This window comes from Colossoma macropomum, unplaced genomic scaffold, assembly GCF_904425465.1.
Source record: "Colossoma macropomum unplaced genomic scaffold, Colossoma_macropomum, whole genome shotgun sequence".
NCBI classification, from domain to species: domain Eukaryota; kingdom Metazoa; phylum Chordata; class Actinopteri; order Characiformes; family Serrasalmidae; genus Colossoma; species Colossoma macropomum.
The window spans coordinates 14710690-14736166 of NW_023494794.1; the positions used below are offsets into that span (position 1 = coordinate 14710690).

Genomic DNA, 25477 nt, shown 5'->3' on the forward strand with positions numbered 1-25477 from the left:
TAAAGTTTCAGCTGTATTAGTTATTGCAGCAGCTAATTTATGTGCTATATAAACTACAGAACAACCATTTTAAACTGTTTTGCTTCTTTTTTTTTAAACATCATATTTACTGCACGTGGCGCTTCAGTTCAGTTTTTTATATAATGATATAAAGGCTGGTTATTTGAACCTGAAAGGTTTTTATGTGTTGGTTTGCTTTTTTGAAATGTAATTCAGCTAATAAAACTCTACTAAAGACTCGAGACTCAGCTCAGACTCACATGAATCGACTTGTGAACATCTCTGCTATAAACATGCCTTGTTGGATCAGAGGGTCTGAGTGATACTAGTGTCTGCATACCAAAGCACTGCCAGACCACAGTGTGGTGGAAAGACACTGTATTACTATTTATAATCATCACCATCATCATCATCAGTTATGAGGCCATGGCAGCTGGTTAATTAAAGCAACGTGTGTTTGACAGATGGTGAGGTGCCCACACACACACACACACACACACACACACACACACACACACACTCGCAAAGGCACTCACACACACACACACACACACACACACTCGCAAAGGCACTCTAAATTATGCATTGAGATGAATGCTGATGATTGACAGTAACCATGGAGATCAGCAACAAACACACACACACACACACACACACACACACACACACACAAACAGATGTTACATAATCAGTCTTATGATAAACGTATGATCAGAAGTTAGGAAAAAACATCCTCAAACACAAACCCAGCACTGTTACTCTTTACACACACACACACACACACACACACACACACACACACACACACACTGTGTCAGGACACGGGGTCCCATATATGTATTATATATACTTAAGTACCATAGCTTTTGATCAACTCCAGTTTTGGAATTTTTTCACTTATTTTCTTTCTTCTTTCTCTTTCCTTATGCAAACACATTATTTTAATCTCTTTAGAAATTTCTGGCTCTTTTGACTGTACATTAAAAAGAATAAAAAGGGGGTTCTTATGCATAATACTGTCTTAATACAAATCTCAGAGCCTTTTTGAACTTAAAATGTACCAAAACACACACACTCACACACACTCACACACACACACACACACACACACACACACACACACACACACTCACACTTCCTCTGTGTGTATCAGGTTGGGTCTTTGGCTCAGCCTGACAGTTTCATCTTCAGCCAGTCATGCCAAGTTCAGTTACGCTCTGTTTCAGCATCTTATCTCTTCCAAACCCCAACACACACTCACTCACTCACTCACTCTCTCACTCTCTCTCTCTCTCTCTCTCTCTCCCTCTAGTGTGTGCTGATGTGTGTCTTCTTCCGTTGACCACCTGTGTTTTTGTTCGCACACAGTCCATCTGCTACACAAAGCTCTAGCCAATAAATTGGAGATGGACAGCTCTATCTGTACCATCACTCTTTCCCTCCCTCACTCACTCTAACACACACATCAGTTTTGATTTCACACACACACACACACACACACACACAAACACACCCCTCACACACACACTTCTTTCCTCTATCTTCTTCTTTTCATCACTGAGCCCCCACTGCTGTTGCTCATGTAAACACACACACACACCTCTCATATATCCGTGTACTTAAGGACAAATGAGAGGCAAAGTTCACTCAAAATCCAGTTGGGAAACAAATGACCCAATCCCTGGTCATTCACCATTCCTCAGATTGATTCTCACTGGAGTCCATCTGGCCTTCAAAGGAACAGTTCCAACTCTACACAATGCTCCACTTTACAAATGTAGTCAATCAGCCAAGAAACGTCTGTCTGAAGTTTGCAGTTTGAAGTTCTTTAGTTTGCAGAGGAGCTATGAGGCTAACAAGTATGCTAACAAATAAGGGAAGCTAACGTTCACCAATTACCATCATGCAAACTACACGCCTAAATCAAAACACGCTTGACTCCAGCTGTGTGGAGCTGCTGAGCATCTCAAATAGACTTGTGTACAGGGGCGTGGCCTGGCCTGGGCTTACAGGGCTACAGCTGTGAATAACTTTGAACAGCCCTGAACACTGGAACATGTTTCATCCCAGCTCATTCTCATCGTCCACGGTTTCATACAGAGGCACATTGATCCAGTCCACAAAAAAACACAGGGCTTCCAAACGCAATCGAGTGAGTGACAGAGAGAGAGAGACACTGAGTGAGTGACAGAGAGAGAGAGAGATTGAGTGAGTGACAGAGAGAGAGAGGTTTCTGACACCGTATGACACACCGTTACCTATAAAAATGGACAAAAATAAAGCAGAAAAAAGGAGAAATTTCTGAGGAGATTATCCTGCCTTGAAAGCAGGAGTCTTCAACATATAAAGAAAACAGGACTCCTAAAGGGGAATTCCACCAATTTTTCTAAATGTGCATAATTCAGTGGTTGAAATGTAAACAATGTCATTCAGGGTGGTTTGAGGCGAAAGAAACTTACTGACTCCGATTTCTTTACAGTGGTGGTGATAGGAACCAGACGTCTACAACATATAGCCATTTTATTTACTATCCAAAACCACCAACGTATACAAGTCATCTGAGCTTTTTATATGTAATGTTGATGATGGTAAATTAGTGGCAAATCTGAAAAAAAAAAAAGAATTTTCAAAAGAGTTTTCTTTGGGGACTATTTTGGCATAGAACTCCCTTAATGTATCCCTCCGCCGGGCAAAGAAGAATAAATTGATTAAAATACAACTAAAATTCAACTTCTCGAAAACTTCCTAAAACTACTGTAAAACAGACATCAGGCTGAGTATTCATAACCATTTAATGTAATAACTTTCTGTGATGTAGCTTTTGGAGGCCTTAAACTCTTCAGACGTCTGGTTCCTATCACTACTGCTGTGAACAACTCACTAAGTTTCTCTAGAATTAAGCATTTTGCACCAAACTACTCTGAATGACATTTGTTTACATCTTAACCATTTAATTACGCAGAATTGTTGAAAAATCAGTGAAGTTCCCCTTTAACAACCGTGCAAGAGCTGGTAGACCAGACACTGAAACGGAACATCTCAGATGTGGACTAAGGGTTTATGGACCAACAAGTCTGACTTTGTAACTGGGATTTCTTGGATCATGAGAAGAAGAAAATGTGTCCAACTACCAAAACTAAAACCCACAGGTGTTTCTGTCCATCCTTCCACTGTGAGACGGCAACTCAGCGCTATTGGTCTGAAAGGATGTGTAGCTGTAAAGAAGCCTCACTGAGAAAAGGAGACGGACACGTCAAACAAAGAAGCTGCTGGTGTTCTGAGAAGAATCGACTGACCACCCCAGAGTCCAGACCTCAACATCACTGAATGTGTTGGATTACCTGAATCGTGAGGAGCAGAAAATGCAACCAACTTCTAAGACTGAACTTTGGAGGTGTGGAAAATATCACTGCAGATTCCTTTGAGAAACTGAAAGCAAATGTCTTGGGTGATCGACAGTTTGAGGTAAAACAATAAAAAAATGCACGTGTGAACAGAAGAAGAGCCTTTAAACAGACCACACGAGCTACTAAAGCCCCAGTCAGGAACGTCTACAGCTTGCGGGTCTATTTTTGGTGCTAGAACAGCACACACTGTCAAACACAACAACAACAACAACAACAACAACAACAACAACAACAACAAGTATAACAGATGCTACGAAACCACACCTACGCATGCTCCAGCTAATCTCTGGTCTAGGGACGGCCCTCTGGATGGTGCTTGTTGTTGCAGTTCCAGATTGGGGCTTTAAAGCGATGGCAAAACTATCGCTTTAATATCAAAGGTAAAGGGATGTTAGCATGCATGGTTGCCTACCTACCGTCTCCATCTCCATGGTAATGCTTGAAAGAGAATGAAAAGGGACAAGCAGTAAGGCAAGATATCAACGTATGCAAAAATAAATAAAAAAATAAATAAAATTTCCCTGTTTATTAAAAATAATCTTGTAAATACCATTTTTATGATTCTATGTCCATTCCTGTTTTGTGTATGTCTGTTTGGGTTCATATTAGTAGCCTTGGTAATGTAATTTGTAATATTTACTGCAAATAAGGAGAACGTGAGCATGTATAATACTCTGTTTTGACTGTACACATACCCTGTGTGCACCACACTCATTCATCTATGGCACATGCAATGGTCTAGATTGAAGGAGAATAAAGGGAAATTCACCAATTTTGCAAAATGTCTGCATAATAAAGTCATTATGATGCTAAGAAAGTCATTCAGAGGGGTTTAATGTGAAACGTTCTCTTCTAAAAAAACGTTACAAGTCAGAACTGTTCGCAGTGGTGGTGATGGGAACCAGACGTCTGAAGAGTTTCCTACCTCTAAAATCTCCCTCACAGAAAGTTATTACATAAAATGGTTACAAACGCACTGCCTGATGTCTGAGACCTTGTATTGGGACAGACTTTAGACGTTTTGGCCTAAAATGTACTTTTTCTAATCCATTCACAGTTTAGAGGAACATGCAGGATGTTGTGAGACAAAATAGAACCGAAAGAAAACTTGCTTTTATTTTTTTTTTTACCGTTATTGCACCATCATTAGGTTCACTGGTCATTCTGGTTATAATTACAATGGCTGCATTTGTGTTGTAGATGTCATGACCCCTGGTTCCCATCACCTCCACTGTAAAGTGGAGTTGGAAAGTTTCTCTAGAATGGATCCTTTTACATCAAACCACTCTTAAGGACGTTGTTGACACCTCAGATACTGAATTATGTAAAATTTTGAAAAATCAGTAGAATTTCCCTTTAAGGACACCACAAACTTTGCTAGCCACCAAACGTTAAATGTTCCTACTCTGCATTAGGGCCTGTTCACACCACGCCCGGTTTTAAAGGGATGTGATATTGGAAGTCCATTTTTTAAACACTGCAGGAAGAAGGGAGGGGGGTCATGTCCTTCTCCTGTTGATAGTGGAAACTATGCCTATGCGCACATATAAAAAATGCAGCTTCTTTAAACTAATCTCTCAGACTAGGGTGGGGCTCCCTTTCAGGAGCTCTGATGACTCCAGCTTTCTATGGACTGAGCCAGGAAGCTCCAAAGCTCACAAACACTATTAGCCCAAACATGCCACGGCCAGTGAGCGACCAAAGATCCAAAGACAGCACAAAGCAGTATTTCAGAGACCGCATGTATGCTGTCTATTAACAACACACTTTTCACCACACTTGTATTATTCCACTCACTGCCAGCTGCTAAGTATGATTAATGGCTGTTTTGGTCTAATGGAACTACAACCCCATTTCCAAAAAAGTTTTTTTAGAAAGTAAATAAAAACAGGATACAACGATGTGCTATAAACCATATTTTCAAAGGAAAATATTACAAAGACAACATATCAAATGTTGAAACTGAAAAATGTTATTGTCTTTTGAAAAAAGACCAACACCACATTCCTAAAAAGCTGGGACGGGGGCCTGTTTACCACCGTGTTTCATCACCTCTTCTTTTAACATCACTCTGTAAGCGTTTGGGAACTGAGGAGACACTGTTGTAGTTTTGAAAGTGAAATGTTTTCCCGTTCTTGTTTGATACAGGATTTCAGCTGCTCAGTAGTTAGGGGTCTCCTCATAATGCCCCAAATGTTTTCAGTGGTGACAGGTCTGGACTGCAGGCAGGTCAGTTTAGCACCCGGACTCTTTTAATACGGAGCAATGCTGTTGTAATAGATGCAGAAAGTGGTTTGACACTGTCTTGCTGAAATAATCAAGAACTTCCCTGAAAAAGACGTCGTCTGGATGGCAGCATATGTTGCCAAAACATGTATATATCGTTCAGCATTAATGGTGCCTTCACAGATGTACACGTCACCCATGCCATGTGCACTAATGCCCCCCTATACCATCATGAATACTGGCTTTTAAACTGTGCACTGATAACAAGCTGAGTGGTCTTTAGCCCAGAGGACACAGCGTCCATGATTTTGAAAAAGAAATTCAAATGTTGACTTGTTGGACCCTTCTCCACTTCACCTCAGTCCATTTTAAATGAGCTCAGGCCCAGAGAAGGTGGCAGCGTTTCTGGATCCTGTTTCTATATGATTTCTTCTTTGCGTTTTAGAGTTCTAACTTGCATTTGTGGATTCAGCAACAAACTGTTTTCACAGACAGTGGTTTTTAGAAGTGTTTCTGAGCCCATGCAGTGATTTCCACTACAGAATCATGTCTGTTTTTAATGCAGCGCTGCCTGAGGGCCCAAAGATCACGGCCAGCAAATACTGGTTTTTGGCCTTGTCTCTTACATACAGAGATTTCTCCAGTTTCTCTGAACCTTTTAATGTTATTATGTACCGTAGATGATTAAAAGCAAAAGTTCTTTGCTGCTTTATGTTGAGAAACGTTATTCTTGAATTGTTGCACTACTTGATGGTGCAGTCTTTCACAGAGTGGTGAACCCCTCCTCATCTTTACTTCTGAAAGACTCTTTTTTATACCCAGTCATGTTACTGACTTGTTGCCAATGAACCACCAGGTGTTTTTTTAGCATTACACAACTTTACCAGCCTTTTGTTGCCTCTGTCTCAACTTTTTTGGAACGTGTTGTCGGCATCAAATAAAAAAAAACAAGAAACTTTCTCTGTTTCAACATTTGATTTGTTGTCTTTGTACTATTTTCAATGAAGTATAGGGTTTAAATGATTTGCACATCATTGCATTTTGTTTTTATTTACATTTTGCACAGCATCCCAACTTTTTTGGAAAGGAGTTTGTACTTCATTTAGTGGGAGAATACATATTTGAGCAAAGCTTTACAGAAGTCCAGAGAGACCATGAGGTAGTTTTTTCTGGATTTTTATTTTTACATTTGTTACCTTGAGATCACAAGATAGCTAGAGCTCATGACCTCTCCGGACTCCTGTAAAGCTTCTTTGTCTTGTAATCTTAGCTTTAGCTTCAAATCTTCATTGTTTTGTTTACTTTGAAAGCTGCAGAAAAGAACTACAACACTGAATATGTGTGATGTATCATAAACAACATCACACCACTGAGATAACACACCGCCTTGTGTGCTCTACTGCTAAATTAGCAACCGGTGCTCAGTGGACGGATAGATATGGTGAAAAAACTGCTGTTAGTACACAGAACAACTCTTTAACAACACAGGTAGAAACGCTTCTCAGACAGTCAGAGCAGTCAGCTACTACAGGAGCAGACTGAAAAGAGGCGCAAGTCACACAAAACTGTCCACTGCAAAAATGCTTGAGCATGAAGCACTCAGCAGGTCCATTCGGGCTTTTTTGGTCTATGAATGTGCAACAGCTCTCCACCCTTATTCCCAGCGGAGTCATTACAGCAGGAGCACAATGGAGGTCTCAGAGAGCGAGCGAGAGAGAGAGAGAGAGAGAGAGAGAACCCTAATCTCAGCAACCAGAAGGCAATGATGCACAAATTCTGCAGAAAAAAAAAAAGCAACAGCCAAAGGTCCCACAACATTAAACTGCATTGTTTTCCATCTTCCTGAAGACATTTACGAAGTTAAAGTTGGTGCAGCAGTGATATTCTGAATTTAGCATCTTCTTCGAATCTTCCGTTCCACCTTAAATGGTGCAGCAGTGACATTCTGAAGTTAGATTCTTATTGGAATATTCCGTTCCACCTTAAATGGAGCAGCAGTGACATTCTGGCTGCTGTAAGGTAGAAAGGAAAATTCAAAGAAGAAGCCAAATTCAGAATGTCACTGCCGCACCATTTAAGGTGGAACGGAAAAATGAAATAAGAAGCTAACTTCAGAATATAACTACTGCACCAATTAAGGTGGAACGGAAAATTCGAATAAGAAGCTAACTTCAGAATATAACTGCTGCACCATTTAAGGTGGAACGGAAAATTCGAATAAGAAGCTAACTTCAGAATATAACTGCTGCCCCATTTAAGGTGGAACGGAATGTTCAAATAAGAAGCTAATTTCAGAATATAACTGCTGCACCATTTAAGGTGGAACGGAAAATTCAAAGAAGAAGCAAACTTCAGAATGTCACAGCTGCACCATTTAAGGTGGAACGGAAAATTCGAATAAGAACTAACTGCAAAATATAACGGCTGCGCCATTTAAGGTGGAACGGAAAATTCGAATAAGAAGCAAACTGCAGAATATAACGGCTGCACCATTTAAGGTGGAACGGAAAATTCGAATAAGAAGCAAACTGCAGAATATGACTGCTGCACCATTTAAGGTGGAACGGAAAATTCGAATAAGAAGCAAACTTAAGAATGTCACTGCTGCACCATTTAAGGTGGAACGGAAAATTAGAATAAGCAAACCGCAGAATATAACTGCTGCACCATTTAAGGTGGAACGGAAAATTCGAATAAGAAGCAAACTGCAGAATGTCACGGCTGCACCATTTAAGGTGGAACGGAATATTCAAATAAGAAGCTAACTTCAGAATATAACTGCTGCACCATTTAAGGTGGAACGGAAAATTCGAATAAGCAGCTAACTGCAGAATGTCACTGCTGCACCATTTAAGGTGGAACGGAAAATTTAAAGAAGCAGCCAACTTCACCTTCGTATTCTAAAAGGAACAGGAAGCCAACTGTAGACTCATGGATATTAGGTCCCCACATAGAGCTAAATACACACCTACACACGCTCTCCTGAAACAGCCTGTTTCTGCCATGAAAGTCCCGCTGAGGCAGAAACACTGCAAATCCACTTTCTCCAGCTGTTCAGCCTGGGCGCTTAGCTAAACCTGCAACACGACCCGCTGTAATCAGCTACTCTTACAAACGCTTAGCGGTGTGGCTGTGTCTCAAATTGCATCACTATGCCCTACATAGTGCACTACAAAGGTCATTAAACACGGTTACACATCATAAACGGTGCACTATGTACATCCTACCGGGAGCCATTTGGGATTCAGCCTCAGAGATGAACTGTCGTTAGCAGAAAATAGATAAAAATAAGGACGTAAATAGTGATTACAGGCTGATCTGTTCTGGTATGAAATGAAGAAAAGGTCTTTTATAGTAAGTTTACACACATTTAACAAACAAAAATAATGATTTTGTACGTTTTTAGGATTTTAAAATGGTAATAGGCCACTTTATTCTGATATTTCCGATTGAATTAAAAACGTCCATTCACATTTTATTCCAGCTCATGGACTTTGTTATTAGCATTAGCGTTTTATTTTGGGCTAAAATCATCCCCAGAGGTAGAACAACGGGGTCCTATACAGCTATAAAACGTCCCCCTGCAGTTCTAAAAGGAAACCCAGGGAGGTTTTTTGAAGCCACTTTTACTTCTAATTGAATAATTATTTCACTGAGTCCTCATTAATCTTAGTTCAGTCTGCAGCCGATCGAGCTCGCTTTCTAATGGGAATTAGCTTAATTCTTATCAGTAGAGACCACTAGCACACCTTTAGATCCCATTAAGAAACCATCAAATGCATTTAGAATCAGCTACTGGTCACCTGTTAAACCATTAGGATCCTTTACATTGTGATACCCACCCATTAAAAAGCCAAGACACATTATAAAACCATCAGGAACCAACAGAAACACTGCATGTTGTTTTTCTGCAGCAGCGAAGACACAAATGAGCCAAACGAAACGCAGATGAACTACCTGAAAGTCCAGGTGCGCTCTCAGGTGCTGTCCTGCTCTTCAGATCGAGCACCTGCACGACCTTCGGCCACGTGCGTCCCGTTGACGGTCCGCTTCGCTTCAGTGGAGCCCTGCACGCGCATCACATTACCCGAGCTGGACAGGCGTCATTATTATTATTTTTTCCCTCCAGGTCCCGCCCCCCGTTTCTGTGATTGGCTAGTAGGCTGTGCGCGAGAGGGCTTTAAAACTGACGTTCAGCGTTGTTATTTTTTCCCCCCACCTACATTCCGCCAAGATTGGCCAGGAGTTCAGACTCTTAAAACTTCCCCCATGTTGACTTCATGTTCACAGTTAAACCTTCCCGAATGAACAGTGTGCACTTTTTCTGGAGGAGTTCAAGCAAGATGTCAACTTACAGCTTGAAATACTTCTAAGAATTGAGTGAAGTACTTAAACACAAAAATATACACAAATATATTTAAAAATATACACATTAGACTCTAAATATACACAGGAATATACAGCAGGATTGCACCATTTCCAAAATACAGTAATAAAGGTTATGAAGTAAAAGCTATGATATGTACAGTTGTACACATTTCCATATATGCAATTAGTGAGTGAGCTGCATAATAAATGCATATATATATATATATATATATATATATATATATATATATATACACACACACATATTATATATATATATATATATATATATATACTATATATATACACAAACAATATATATATATATATATATATATATATATATATATATATAAAATCATATCATACAGCATGCAAACAGTCATTTAAGCATGACATTTTTCTATATAGAACTCATGGTTCCATTTCTTTTACTAAAGAACCCTTGAAGAACCATCTTACTGAATGTCATGTCACTAATAACTCCGCCTCCGGGTCGTTCTAGAGAAATTAAACTAGCCAATCAGATTAGAGGATGGAAAGGTATGCAAGCCAATCAGGATGAAGGAGAGAAATTAAACTAGCCAATCAGATCAGAGGATGGAAAAGTATACAAGCCAATCAGGATGAAGGAGAGAAATTAAACTAGCCAATCAGATCAGAGGATGGAAAAGTATACAAGCCAATCAGGATGAAGGAGAGAAATTAAACTAGCCAATCAGATCAGAGGATGGAAAAGTATACAAGCCAATCAGGATGAAGGGGGGGAAAACTCTACAAGCCTATTAGGTCGCAGGAGGGAGAATTATATGAGCCAGGCAGGCAGCAGGGGGGCTATTCAACAGGGCAAGAAGACTATAGGAAGGTAATCCAGATAGGATGGGTACAGCAGTGTTTTAGCTATAGCTGGATAAATAAATGTAGAATAAATATCCCCCTATAACGGGGAGCCGTACTTGTCCCGGTGGGCTGAAGCCACAGTTTGGTGATTTCTCTGCTCTGCCGCACCGACTAAAGCTACTAAATAATGAATTAGATTAAACAGGTGTGTTCTAGTGGGGTGATCACCAAACCGTGCGGACCTCCAGCCCCCAGAGGCTGGAATTGGGTTCCCTGGTCTGAGGGTTTGACAGTGCATCACTGTGCGGTAATCATAAAGAAGCATCCAGCGCCCTCTAGTGGTCACTGATGGACCCTACATGCTGGAGTTCTGTAAATTCCACAAAATTTGCAGATGATTATGGTTACAAATTCACTCATTCAAGAGGTGAAATATGGTTTCCTTATAATTGTCTAACATGCTAGCAGCTCTTAGGCTACAGGATAATAAGGTAAAGAGATATTAAAGAAATATGTGGTGTATTTCACTCATTTCATATATTGAGGAGAGAGTGGGATGATCTAGGCACACAGTATGCATGATGCTAGCTGGCCTCAGAGCTCCTATGCTGAAGGTACTGACACTCATAGAATGCCAAGAGTACAGACAAATTCAGGTTGGCTGCTTCTACTGTTTTTAGCTATGCAACATACTTTTTCCATGTTTATAGATACTCTGCTGAAAAGACCAGCACAGACCATCATGTATTCTATGCTGGTTTAGGTGGTCACTCAGCATGGTCATGATCATATTGCAGCTCCAGTGCAGAAAATGCAGGAAACATAACTTACTGCTGCCACAGCGGTACCCATGGTGTTCCGTGCTCACCACTCCACATGGCCACATCTTCAGTGTGTCCACAGCCGAATGAACCGGTTGCAGGATGCTTCCTTGCTCGCCATTCAACAGTTAGCCATCTTGGCGACCTTCAAAAAGTCTGAGCAGAGTCCAAGCAAAGCCCAAGCAGAGAGTCCCTGGGCACCCTGCCCTCACAGTCGCTGCACAGAAGGAGTTAATAGGGTGTCCACTTTCCCAGTTTCCCAGTTAAAGGTCGTGTTCTCATCCCTGTGGTGCCGGAGCACAGAGAGACTGAGCACTGCGTCCTCCACCCCAGCACGACAAATCTAGTTGTGGCGTCACTCCTCGCACCAATGGGGGCAGCAACAGCTGCAGCAGTGCTTCCTTAGCTGCTCTCTGCTTCCTCCACCACAGCAGCAACAGCAACAAAGTTCCCTCGACCACTCTTTGCTTTCTCCACCGCCCACTGACACCGGTGAGGCTGCTGCTTGTGTACGCTGAAGCTCTGATGTTTGGCCTTGACCCACCATGTCACCGTCATGCCTAGCTGCGCCATCTCCGGTCTCCAGTCATGCCACACCAGCCTGCCATCAAGCTTCCTTGGACCAGCCCCATCACTGGGCCTTCCTATTCCAGCTCCAGCCTCCAGCCGGGCTCCGCGGTTGAGCCTCATCATGCCATCTTGACCGCTATTCTCTGCTGCCCATCTTTGGGGGTTCGTGATTCCCCTCCAGTTAGATAGGAGGTATCCCAATTCTGATACCAGTGTAACATCAGCGTAGAAGAAGAACATGCAGGAAATGTAGTGCTTTGAACAAGTGCTCTTTTACTAACACACACGGGAAAGATCCGTCACTAACACTGCTCTGATTACCCTACAGCCCAGTACAGAAAGACACATTCAACATTGTTGCACTTCTCCCTCTCACCGCTGAGACGGTGGTACCCGTGGTGCTCCGTGCTCGCTGCTCTGCATGACCACACCACATAGTGCTGGTCTATGCTGGTTTTTCTCGCAGGGTATCAGTATGTCTTACAATGTCAAACCATATAAGCAAGTTTTTGAGGCTACTTAACAGCTCAACACAGCAGGAGGTAAGTGTGATAACTGAGGCCAGCAGTTTGAATGATACCTGGGTGGAGTTATGAGTTTCCAATACTTGTTAGCTACATTAGCCTTATAGCTCCGACATACAACTAAAGAAGCAAACTTTAGACACCAAACATATCTTAGCTGATTGACTACATTTGGGGTAATCTGGGGGAAATTAAAAAAAAAAAAATGATTAAAACAAAAATAATTGCCTTGCCTTTTTGGAATATAAATTTGAGGTATGTACCTTTCAGTCCATAGAGTCCATATATGGAACAACTGATTTCATCATAGTTGTGGTGTTACAGAAATGGAAATAATTATATATGACTGACCGTTCAGCTTAGTGTAGTCTACTCATTAAAATTTCAATCCTGTCCGCTACATTATACCTGCTACAAAAACAGGAAGCAATAAAGGCTGGAAAATGTCAAGGAGAAATTTTGGCTACTTTTGGTACAAACCAAGAGAGCAAACACTGACTGAAACAATGTTGATTTGATCTTGGGAAAAAATACTGAGTCAGTGTAGATCTCTGATGTTGAATCGATCTTGCTCATTGGTTTAATGTTGAAAAATCAAGCATGTTCAACATTGATCCAATGTTGATTTAACAGCACTTGCTGAAGGTTGATAATGTGATACTGTCTCGGTACTGATCATTTAATGTTGAAACAGTGGTCACTCAATAATTGTGCAGAGTCAATTCAATGTTTAGTTCAGTATTTACAAAATATAATAACAAACCTACATTTTTAGTCTTTAGCAGATACTCTAATCCAGTGGAATTCACAGTGGTAGGTCAGCGTATTGTTGGAGTTTTATTCCCATGTGACAGTGCTGCCTGGATGAGGATTGAACCTCCAAATCTTCTACATATGTTTAACAATTTCTTTTTAGTGTTGAAAAACTAACCAAATACTACTACTGGCTGATTTTTTAACACTGCCTGTAAATCAATGGTTTTGACTAATTTCAACATTTCAGGATGTCACTCTCTGTAAGAGCTAAAAACCAGGAGCATCATTTTAAAGTGCTCTCGTCTTCTTTTCAGTGCAGCTCCATCTCTCCAACCTGCTGGTGGTGTTTGTTGTTGTAAGAGGCTTGTGAGAGAAATCTGTCACAGCACTGAATATAAAGGCACAAATGTGTTATTTTCCTGAAAAAAAAATTCAGTGTGATTTTTCAGCACATAATTGTTTTCACCGCCCCCTGCTGGTCAAAGCTGGTGTACCATGCTAAGTGTTAGCCAATACATGTGTTACCCACCTGGCACACCTTAGCAGTGAAAAAAAAAACCTTTGAGAAGTGGAGCTGAGACTCACTAACACATTTTCACTTTTTTCCATCTTACCTTTTCAGGGTTTCTCAACCACTATGGCACAGTCAAGCTTCTGCAAAGCACCCTCTGGCAGTCCTAGGGCCTCTAACTGAGGGGGAGACTGGACAGTGGTCCTTAGAGGGCCAGTTATGACACATATGTCATAAAATCGGTGAAAACTTGAGTAAAAAAAGAATCTACAATGTTTTCCAAGTGTGAATAATAACACAAGACCTGCTCTAACAGCACACATAGCGGCTCTGTCTGTTTTTTACCTCCTCAAAGTGCTACCTATCCACTCACGAGCGACTGGTATGAAAATGGGATGCGGAAGCTTAATTTGCCTCCATTGTGCTTGATCTCTGGTATAAAACAAGCCTAATCTGCTGACAGTTTATGTTCAGTCTTACATGCTGCGCCTTTCTGTGCTGAAACTTTCTGACTTTAATATCAGCAATGCATTCAAATAGAAAAAAGGCAGGAACAAATACAGTATATCAGGGAGAAACAGGCCAGTGTTGTGCTCTCCTCATTGAGAATCCAATCAAAGAAAACATATTTTATGTAGCATAACGTGAAGATCAGGAAGGGACAAAGAATTATTTTTACCTTGATTTCAATTCCTTTTGAAACTCTGTTGAATTAAGACTGGTCGCTAGGTCAGTATTGTTTTTATGAACTACGTATGAATTTCAATCCTGCGTTTCCTTTTATTTTATTCAGAAGAAATCTTAATCTGGTCTCGGTCTTGACTGGGTCTCACCTCTCTGACACTTACAGGCAGCTATAAACACAAAATAAATTGCTTATTACTTTTCTAATTTACATATTTTAAAGGTTTCTGTGATTGGACTCAAGGAGCAAAATACAGGGGGTCCTGGGGGTCCAGGTACTCCTATTTAACCTCTTGGACCCCCTGAATGTCTCAGAATACAATTTTTTTTTTTTGTCCCTGATAAGATGCTCAAATACAAATTCAGGTAAAGCTCATTATTTAGCTGCTTCACCCTCAATCAGCAGGTGAGCTTAAGTCTGGTATTTTTAACGAATTAAATGTGTAGCACTGGTCTGCCTCAGGGGGGCGCTGTAGCATTTTGGTTCACCCAGATGGCCCAACAACTGTAACTATGTCTGTGATACCTCTGAAAAACTTTCCATTATGCCACAAAACGTTCGTAACTCTGAAAACGTGTCCGATTTACAAAGAATTTGCAGGAGAGACTGAATCGATACTCATTTGAAGAGCTAACGACAAAAAAGGAGATGTGTCTGATCTCTATTAATGTTTGGAAGACCACATCACCAAACAGTGGACCCCCGAATTTCTGGTGGGCATCCATACTTTCTAGTGATGAAACGGTGGGCGTGAGGTGGAAAAGTTTGAGAACTCCTGCCGTAATCTACAGAACCAAACCTCTGGAAGAGTTAAAATGTTTCTCAACAAATCTTATGTACACACAAAAAAGATGGTTCTTCAAGGGTTCTTTAGTAAAGAAAATGGTCCTATATAGAACTATGAACACTCACAGAACTCTCTGCATGATGAAAGGGTTCTTCAGCTTGTTGGAGCATGTGCTGTATATGGTTCTATATAGAACCTTTTTGAAAAGGGTTCTATACAGCACCAAAAAGAGTTCTCCTATTGTTACAAGCTTGATGTCGTAAATTGACATCTACACAGAACCATCTACAGCGCAGTAGTTTTTAATCTAAAGAACCATTTCACCATGCAAAGAACCCTTTAATCATGCAAAGCGTTCTTTGATTGTTCAGAAAATGGTTCTATATAGAACTCAAAGAATCAATGCATCATGAAAGAGTTCTTCACCCTGATGGAGAATGTTCTGCAGATGGTTCTATATAGAACCTTTTTGAAAATGGTTCTACATAGCACCAAAAATGGTTCTTTTATTGTTACAGTCTTAACATTGCAACAATAGGAGAACCCCTTTTGGTGCTACACAGAACACTTTTCAAGTGTTCTATATAGAACCATCTACAGCACTCTGCAATCTGCAATCTGAAGAACCATTTCACATGGCAAAGAACCCTTTAATCAGGCAAAGGGTTCTTTGAGTATTCATGATTCTATATAGAACCACTTTCTTTACTAAAGAACTCTTGAAGAACCGTCTTTTTAAGTGTGTAGCAAGTAAAAAACTGCAAACATTAAGCGTAAATTCAAACATACTGGACTTCAAGGGAAAAAGGGTGACTGTAGAAAAGGAACGTAGCACATTAAAATGCAGAATATGGGCTCTTCAGTGTTAAACGTGCTCATTGGTTCTCGGTGTCCGAGACAGTAACAGACGCTGGACGTGCCGTGCCAGCAGAGAGATCTGGGGGAACAAACAGATCACAAACGTGACACTGAGCAGAAACTCGGCGCGTGTTGATTGAGTTGATTCTGAGCAGAGTTTGCGTGTGGAGAGTGACGGGGGGGCTGTGTGAGTGAAAGTGGGCAGCCGTGCCTCACTTTTGCTTGTATTAGAGTCTCATCACTGCCAAGACGAAAGACAGGGATCTGTGAACCCACAGGCATCTACGTAGCTGTAAAATCCTCCTTAATTCTCACACTAACCATCCCTCCATCTCCCGCCGCAGCCTCTTCCTCCTCCGCTCTCCATTACCAGAGAAAAGCCCGCCATATTTCACCATCTCATAAACACTTCACTCAGGCCCCGCTGAGCCCTCCCGGCACTGTGTGGCCTTTTTTACGAGACGCGGCCCAGATAACACTACTGACCACGTTTTATTACTCACCACTGCTCTTATTTGCTTCACTCCGGCGCTCAGCGTTAATACAAAGCAGTGCTGAAGTGTTAAAGTCAGTAAGAATCTGAGATTATAACACGTTTTTCTTCTGTACTGTGACATATTACTGAGTGTGACAGCTGAGCTGAGCGCTTTCTCGATGATAGGTGGGCGGAGAAGGGTGAGGTGACATGATATTACTGGATAATATTTGCTCCGCCCACTGGTTCACAGTGATGTCATCAAAAAGACACAGCAGTGCTGCTGGAGTTTTAGTCTTGTGAGGCCAGACATGATCTCATTGCGAGAATGTGCGTCTTTGGGACAACTTTTTGTCCTGGACTGGAGGAAAATCCAGCACAAAGGCACGCCCCCTCTAAACCCCGCCCCCAAAATCCTTTAGTCAATGTTGGCTAATGGAACCTTTGCCAGAGGTAATGTTTACTTTTACTGCATGTGTTCTCCACATGTAAAACACATCTAAATGCTTCTTTGCTCTCTGGGGAGGCTTTTCAGCCAAGCTAACTTGCTTGTTGCTAACTTGCTACATCCAAAGACTAACGACAGGCCTGTTGTCCGTCAGACAGCAGGAACAAGCATCAAACCCTACTTTGAGATCCACCTTCACAAGGAGTTGGACTGGTTTAATATCACACTGTGTTTAGTCCCATTCTAATAGGTCTACGCTTTCTCACCCATTTAGCCCAAAACAAGACTAAAGATATTTTAAAGGGAGACAAAAGTCATTATATTTTGATGAAAGATAACAAAAATGTAGTCTTTTAAATGATATTTCATATATTACGTTTAATATGACCAGGAACATGAACTAATTAGGTAAAAAGGTCCATTTTAATTTAACATTGGTTCAGATCAAAGAACAATTCTGACAGAAATACTGACAAGGTTTTGATGTAAAACCTCAATTTTTGGAATTCCACTGATTTATCTACATAATCTAAATGCTGAGATGCAAACAAAGTCAATTGGAATGTTTTTGAAATGGTCTATTGTTGGAGATTTCTTGATCTGAATGATCTGTGGTGATTATGGGAACCAGGGGTCACAAATATATCCATTTTATTTACTATTCAAAACCACCAGTGAACCTACATGTGTCCTTAGATTTAATATGGAATGTTGATGGTAAAAATGGGCAAACCTGAAAATAAGTTTTCTTTGAGGACTCACAACCCCCTGCATGTACCAATTCACCATAAATGTATTTTAAAAAATATGTTTTAGGTTAAACACATCTCAAAACAGAGGCATCAGGCAGCGTATCAGGCAGCATATTCTTATCTCATAAACGTACCTAATAGTGTGTAATACCTCCACAAACACAAATACCAGCTGCGGTTCAATTAGGCATGGACTGGACAAGTGTCAGGATGTAAGCGAGATCAGTGTTCAGCCACTCTTGCTTCAAAGAATTACATCAGTTCGGCCAGGTTTCATGGATGCCTTCCCTGGTGTCGTACTCGTTATTCCAGGTTGTCCCACAGATTTTCAAGAGGATTCAAGTCTGGGGGTTTTGCAGGCCAGTCCTGATGTGTGATGCTCCTGAATGTTCATCATGCCAATTAGTCACATCTGCAGCCCTGTGAATGAGAACTGTCATAATAGAATACAGGGATAGGAATGTTATGTTCCTCAGTAAGATGATGAGCAAAAGGCAAAACCTGGTTGTCCAGCACCCCAAAATACCACTCTGCTTCATATGTTCATGGTATGTAGTTCCCTGCGGGGTGTTCTTTCAGAAGTTGGTTGTGAAGAACCTGTGTTGACCTCTAGAAGCAGTTCTTGCCTAAAAGTCATTTTTATTCACAGGCTGTGAAACACGCCAGCAGTCCCTGTCCATCAGTTTCGTCTTTCGGCCACAATTCTGATGAGAATTTCCTGTAGACTGGGATTTTTGCCACTGCTGGTCGACCCGTATGACTGCGCGCTTCGATACACCTGCAAATTCAGCTACTTCCTTTACACTATGGTCTTTGGCCCAAATGCAAACACTTCTTTTTGCCAATCATTAACATTTCCCACACATCGAACAAGACATTCACTGCACTGCGCCACATTTTCTCAATCTATGAATCCCGCTGCTGGTATTTATAGCGCAATCATCCTTGGCAGTAGTCTGAAGTTACTACCACCTTAAACACGCAAGGTGACTGATTTTTTTATATATAAAACGGTGCTGGTGGAACTTAACCTAGAACCTCTATTTTTGTCATTTTTAACTTTTTTACAAAATTTGAAAATACCAGCTGACCTCTACAATGTGTCAAGAAAAATCTAGTTCTATTAACTTCGATTCAAAGTTAAGAAAGTTTTTTCCTTTTCCTGTTAAAGGAACACTTAACACTTTATATAAAGTTAACACTTTACATATATATATATATATATATATATATATATATATATATATATATATATATATATATATATATTTGAATATATATAATGTATGGAATTCCTCTTTAAAGTGATAAAAAAATAACAATGAATAACTTGATAAACCTACATTATTGCTTAGGGCAAAAATAGTGTTACAAAAATTTGAAAAAGTTCTACCACACGCTACAGAGAAACGTCACTTGGCTTCTCCTCCACACTGGCTAAAGGCCACAGAGCACATTGTAGACTATACTTATTTATTTTCCTGAGAACTAGCAAGCGTACGGAAACATATTTCATTTCAGGATCTTCAGGATCTGATAAAGACAGCACATGGTGAAAAAACTGAACTCAGCTCTCTTGTGCTGAACTCTCACACCAGTGCCGTTTTTGCATATTCCTCATTCAAGCGCTGTAACACAGTAGTTAGCAAGCTGAGGAAATTAAAACAGACAGTGCAATAAAACTCCCCTCAATCACCTGTTTTAAGACTGTTACAGTGACATAAAAGACAGGTGAGACTTTATAACACCCTTACGAGCCGCAGCAGGGACATCCCAGGTGGCTAGCTTTTGTTTGCCAAGCAAATACTCCAAAAGCTTTTACACTAATCATGTATACATAGGACAACACAGCACTAAAGGAAATTAGCTATGATTGGACGTCACTGGACGAAGACCAAACAAGATTCTAGATTATCCGAGATTAAAGAGTAGCGGGTAGAAGAGCCATAAAACATCAACCACGCGAAGACGTGATAAACTTGTGGCAGTGCAGAGTTACAGAACTCCAGGAGTCTGAATATCCGTCATTCCAGGAGGTTTTCAAATGGTTGGAAAACTCAAAGCACTAACAGAAGAGTCTGACTCTTAGTTATGGATCTTTCCTAGAAGTGAGACTGAACAAACTGTCACTGTCTGTAGGCAGAGCTCTGAAGAAGAAATCCAGGCACGCTGAAGCTCCAGCAGTTTCAGCTTTCCTCATGTTCTACAGTCATATCCACAGTGCACTCTTCAAAATGAAGTCTTCACCCAATAAACATATTTTATACCACTGCTTATTTTTGTTTTTAACATTTTAAGTACTTTTAACCAAAAAAAAAACACTGAAGTATTGAAAAAAGGTTGACTTATAACAATAGTGGATGTATGTGTGTATATATTGTTTCTACACTCATAGTCCATTTTATCAGCTCCACTTACTATATATGTGCACTTTGTAGTTCAGTTACAGACTGTAGTCCATCTGTTTCTCTGCATACTTTGTTAGCCCCCTTTTACCCTGTTCTTCAGTAGTCAGGACCCCCATGGACCCTCACAGAGCAGGTACTATTTAGGTGGTGGATCATTCTCAGCACTGCAGTAACGCTGACGTGGTGGTGGTGTGTTAGTGTGTGTTGTGCTGGTCTGAGTGGATCAGACACAGCAGTGCTGCTGGAGTTTTTAAACACCTCAGTGTCACTGCTGGACTGAGAATAGTCCACCAACCAAAAATATCCAGCCAACAGCGTCCTGTGGGCAGCGTCCTGTGACCACTGATGAAGGACTAGAGGATGACCAACACAAACTGTGCAGCAGCAGATGAGCTATCGTCTCTGACTTTACATCTACAAGGTAGGTGTGTCTAATAAAGTGGACAGTGACTGGACACAGTGTTTGTGTGTATATATATATATATATATATATATATATATATATATATACACACATACACACACACACACACATACATATATATAAATTAAGTGATATCTTGAACTGAACCTGGGGCCTCCTACATCACACCTCACGGCTCGGGGGGTGGGCAGGGGGTGGGGTGGACACTCAGTAATCTACAACACATTTGACTACTGTAGCCATATAAAAAGCTATTAAAAAGCTTTTAGACCGGAGTTAAAGAGATGTTTGGTTAGTGCTTAAATTATTTTAAAAGTTGTTGCTATGGCAATTCAATGTTAATATAGTGCCGATAATGACATGAAAGCACACAATTAAAAAATAAAAATGACGATTTAACCGTATAATTACCCAAGAAACCATCTGCATTCAGCAATATCAAACACGAAGAGCACATCATACACAAACATCAGCGTAAAAGTCTGTTTACAACACGTTTTGTTCTACACTTTAAAAATGATAGTTCTTCAAAGGTTTTTAGCAAAGAAAATGATTATATAGAACCATGAAGACTCAAAGGACACTGTGCATGATTAAATGGCTATTTGCATGGTGAAACTGTTCTTCAGATTGATGTTATATATGGTTGAAAATGGTTCTATACAGCACCAAAAAAGGGTTCTTCTATTGTTGTCTTGACATCGTAACAATAGCAGAACCCTTTTTGTTGCTATATAGAACACTTTTCAAAAAGTCTACAGCACTCTGCAATCTGAAAAACCCTTTAATCATGCAAAGGGTTCTTTGAGTGTTCATGGTTCTATATAAAACCATATTCTTTACTAAAGAACCCTTGAATAACCATCTTTAAGTGTGTAGGTTGATGTCACATAACAGCAGCTCTGAGAAATCAGCACTTTGGACAAACTTTGACTATTCGAGATGGAATTTCGAGTTGGACTGTGAGAGTGTTGACTGTTCAAATACAACCCCAGTTCCAAAAAAGTTGGGACGCTGTGCAGAATGTAAATAAAAATAGGATGCAATGATATGCAAATCATGTAAACCATATTTTTAAAGGAAAATACTACAAAGAAATATATGCCCATTAAAAATATATAAAATATATGCTCATTTTGAATTTGATGCCGATAACCCGTTCCAAAAAAGTTGGGACGGGGGGCCTGTTTACCACTGTGTTTCATCACCTCTTCTTTTACCATCACACTGTAAGCGTTTGGGAGCTGAGGAGACACTGCTGTAGTTTTGAAAGTGAAATGTTTTCCCATTATTGTTTGATATAGGATATCAGCTGGTCAACAGTTCAGGGTCTCCTTTATAATATTTTTCATTTAATGAACGCGCCAAATGTTTTCAGTGGGTGACAGGTCTGGACTGCAGGCAGGCCAGTTTAGCGCCCAGACTCTTTTAATACGGAGCAATGCTGTTGTAATACATGCAGAATGTGCTGAAATAAGCAAAGCATCCCCTGAAAAAGACGTCGTCTGGATGGCAGCATATGTTGCCAAAACATGTATATATCGTTCAGCATTAATGGTGCCTTCACAGATGTGCACATCACCCATGCCATGTGCACTAATGCCCCCCTAAACCATCATGAACACTGGCTTTTGAACTGTGCACTGATAACAAGCTGAGTGGTCTTTTAGCCCAGAGGACAAAATGTCCATGATTTCCAAAAAGAATTTGAAATGTTGATTTGTCGGACCAGGACACTTTACCACTTTCCCTCAGTTCATTATAAATGAGCTCAGGCCCAGAGAAGGTGGCAGCGTTTCTGGATCCTGTTTATATATGGTTTGTTCTTTGCATTTTAGAGTTGTAACTTGCATTCGTGGATGCAGTGACGAACTGTTTTCACAGACAGTGGTTTTTCAGAAGTGTTCCTGAGCCCATGCAGTGATTTCCACTACAGAATCATGTCTGTTTTTAATGCAGCGCTGCCTTTGCTATTTTATGTTGAGAAACGTTATTCTTGAATTGTTGATGGTGCAGTCTTTCACAGAGTGGTGAACCCCTCCTCATCTTTACTTCTGAAAGACTCAGCCTCTCTGAGATGCTCTTTTTATGCCCAGTCATGTTACTGACCTGTTGTCAATCAAACTTCAGGTGTTTAGCATTACACAACTTTACCAGCCTTTTGTTGCCCCTGTCCCAACTTTTTTGGAACGTGTTGTTGGCATCAAATTCAAAATGGCCAAATATTTTTCAAAAAACAAAATTTCTCAGTTTCAACATTTGATATATTGTCATTGTACTATTTCAATGAAATATAGGGTTTAAATGATTTGCACATCCTTGCATTTTGCTTTTATCTACATTTTGCACAGCGTCACAACTTTTTTGGACATGGAGTTGCAGATTTTACCTACTTGAAAGTCAGTTCCCACTTGGTCATGACCAGGGGACAGGACACGCACCCATCCCATATAATCTGAGGTGCACTGTGGTACCCTACTAAGAGGATGAACTTTCTAATGGACTCAGATCATTTGTACACCCTGGGGAACCACCTAGAAACTGACAGAACCCACAGTTACATTCGCCATATGCATCAATTGGTCAACATCAGACTATAATTTTCCTGTCCAGGCACAATTTGGTGTCTTTCCACCTTCAAAGGAGGAGCCTGATCACTCACACTTTTCTGTTTGCGGCTATGTTTGAGTGTGCGGAGGGATACGCTGAGCGTCTGCACCTCATCACCGGCGCTCTGGGTTTGAACGCCGTTATTTACTCGTCTTATGACAGGATCCTCTGTCCTCCGCTGTCTCAGTACAGAGTACTGCTGGTGTGAGAAGAGCAACACGGTCGGCTAATGAGAGGTTTCATTTGATTTTTAGTTCCTCCAGATAACAGGACCTACTGAAGGCGTCATACTGAAACACTTATGATGGTGGACGTATATGGCAATAACTGTTAACAGGTACAAGTTTTATCCAACGTAGAAGATGCACAGCAGGAGCATCAAATCCATGATGATTTCCATCAGCTAAATCTGTTAGCTGAAATCTGTGGATACATGATGGACAAGGATCTCTTACATATTCCCGAAAGGGCTACAGCTTGATGATACGCTTCCAAAGAGGTAAGTTTGTACAGTGAAGGTTTATTACTCATGATTTTCCATTTTCATATAATGTGCAGAATGTTAAAACTTAATGTCATAAAAATGTATAAAAGAGTGAATCAAAGTGCTAAATATGTACGAACCTGAATATTCTACAAATATTCTATAGTATAAATATATAAGAAACTAGACACTATAATTTAAAATATATACTGTGTACTGACAGTATAAAGACTCAAAGACGGTTTGTTGGCACTAGTTTTATACGTTTGTAAAAAGTAGTTCTGAAAAACAGTGAAGTTGAGAGAACACTAAGAATTGGGTCATCAGTATAAATAGCAGCACAGTCTTGGACAGAGTTTAGTTTGGTGTCATACCAAGTTTGGTTTCTCAAACTTTACAGCCGGGGTGTCAGCGATGTTTATAACTCAGTGCCTCAGCTTACTACTCACTCTTTTAAAAGATGGTTCTTCCACACTATTTGAGTGGTGGAATAGGGTTCCACTATTGTTACAAGCCAAAGAACCCTTTTTGGTACTATATAGAACCCTTTTTGCCAAGAGTTTTTATTTTATTTTTTTTTGTTAATTGCATTAAATATACAGTATTGTGCAAAACTCAGAGGTCACACTTTAGTTCCAAAATGGCCATTAAGTACAAGTAATCCATTTTTCAGTGTCTGGGGAAAACAGAAAACATCACATTTATCAGTATTTAGTGTGTCCACCCTTTACCTTTATTACAGCTTCCATTCTTTTCAGGAGACTCGCTTTTAGTTTTTAAAAGAAATCTGCAGGGATCTTTGTTCCACACCTCCAAAGTTCAGTCTTAGAAGTTGGTTGCATTTTCTGCTTCTCACAATTCAATAATCCCAAACACATTCAGTGATGTTGAGGTCTGGACTCTGGGGTGGTCAGTCCATTGTTCTGAGAACAGCTTCTTAGTTTTTTTCTTCTTTTTTATCTATTTCCTTTTCTCAGTGAGGCTTCTTAACAGCTACACATCCTTTCAGACCCATAGTGCTGAGTTGTCTTCTCACAGTGGAAAAATGGCTGTGGATGTTTTCAGATCTGAATCAAAAGTGGAGCTTGATTTTCTCCTCTCTCTCCAAGATGAAAGCTTTAAATGCTGTTTATCTGATGGGGACAGTTTTGGTGGTCTGCCAGGTTTTGCAGGTGGTTGTTAGGAGTCCCAATTTTTGATCTCTCAATTTTCCAGTCATTTTACTTTGACATTTTCCTTCCTGTACTCATCTAATCTGCTCAGACATTTCTCCTAAAAATGAAAAACTTGTACTTAATGGCTGCTTTGTGTGGAAATTAAATAAATGAAGGGTGGTCTCTGATTTTTGCACAAAACTGTGTATTAGGCCTATGGGCAGAATTTGGTGGTTCTAGACTGAGGTAGCTACATTCTCAAAAATAATAGAAAAAGGTTTTTTTTGGAGCAATGCCATAGAAGAACCACTTTGGGTTCCCTAAACCTTTGATTGCTTGGCTTTTTAAAAGAAAATATATTTTTTTTAT

At 40.3% G+C, this 25477-nt stretch overlaps 2 protein-coding genes across 2 annotated transcripts in view; one reads left to right on the plus strand and one right to left on the minus strand.

Annotated features, from left to right (window-relative positions):
* Positions 1–9715, minus strand: part of myo1ca (myosin Ic, paralog a) — a 55809-nt gene extending 46094 nt beyond the window's left edge. Inside the window, exon 1 of the mRNA XM_036580339.1 lies at positions 9591–9715. The gene's annotated coding sequence lies outside the window, so the exon portion shown is untranslated. The remainder of the gene's footprint in view (positions 1–9590) is intronic.
* Positions 9716–23556: 13841 nt separating this feature from the next.
* chrm1b (cholinergic receptor, muscarinic 1b) overlaps positions 23557–25477 on the plus strand; it is an 8050-nt gene continuing 6129 nt past the window's right edge. Inside the window, exon 1 of the mRNA XM_036580972.1 lies at positions 23557–23969. The gene's annotated coding sequence lies outside the window, so the exon portion shown is untranslated. The remainder of the gene's footprint in view (positions 23970–25477) is intronic.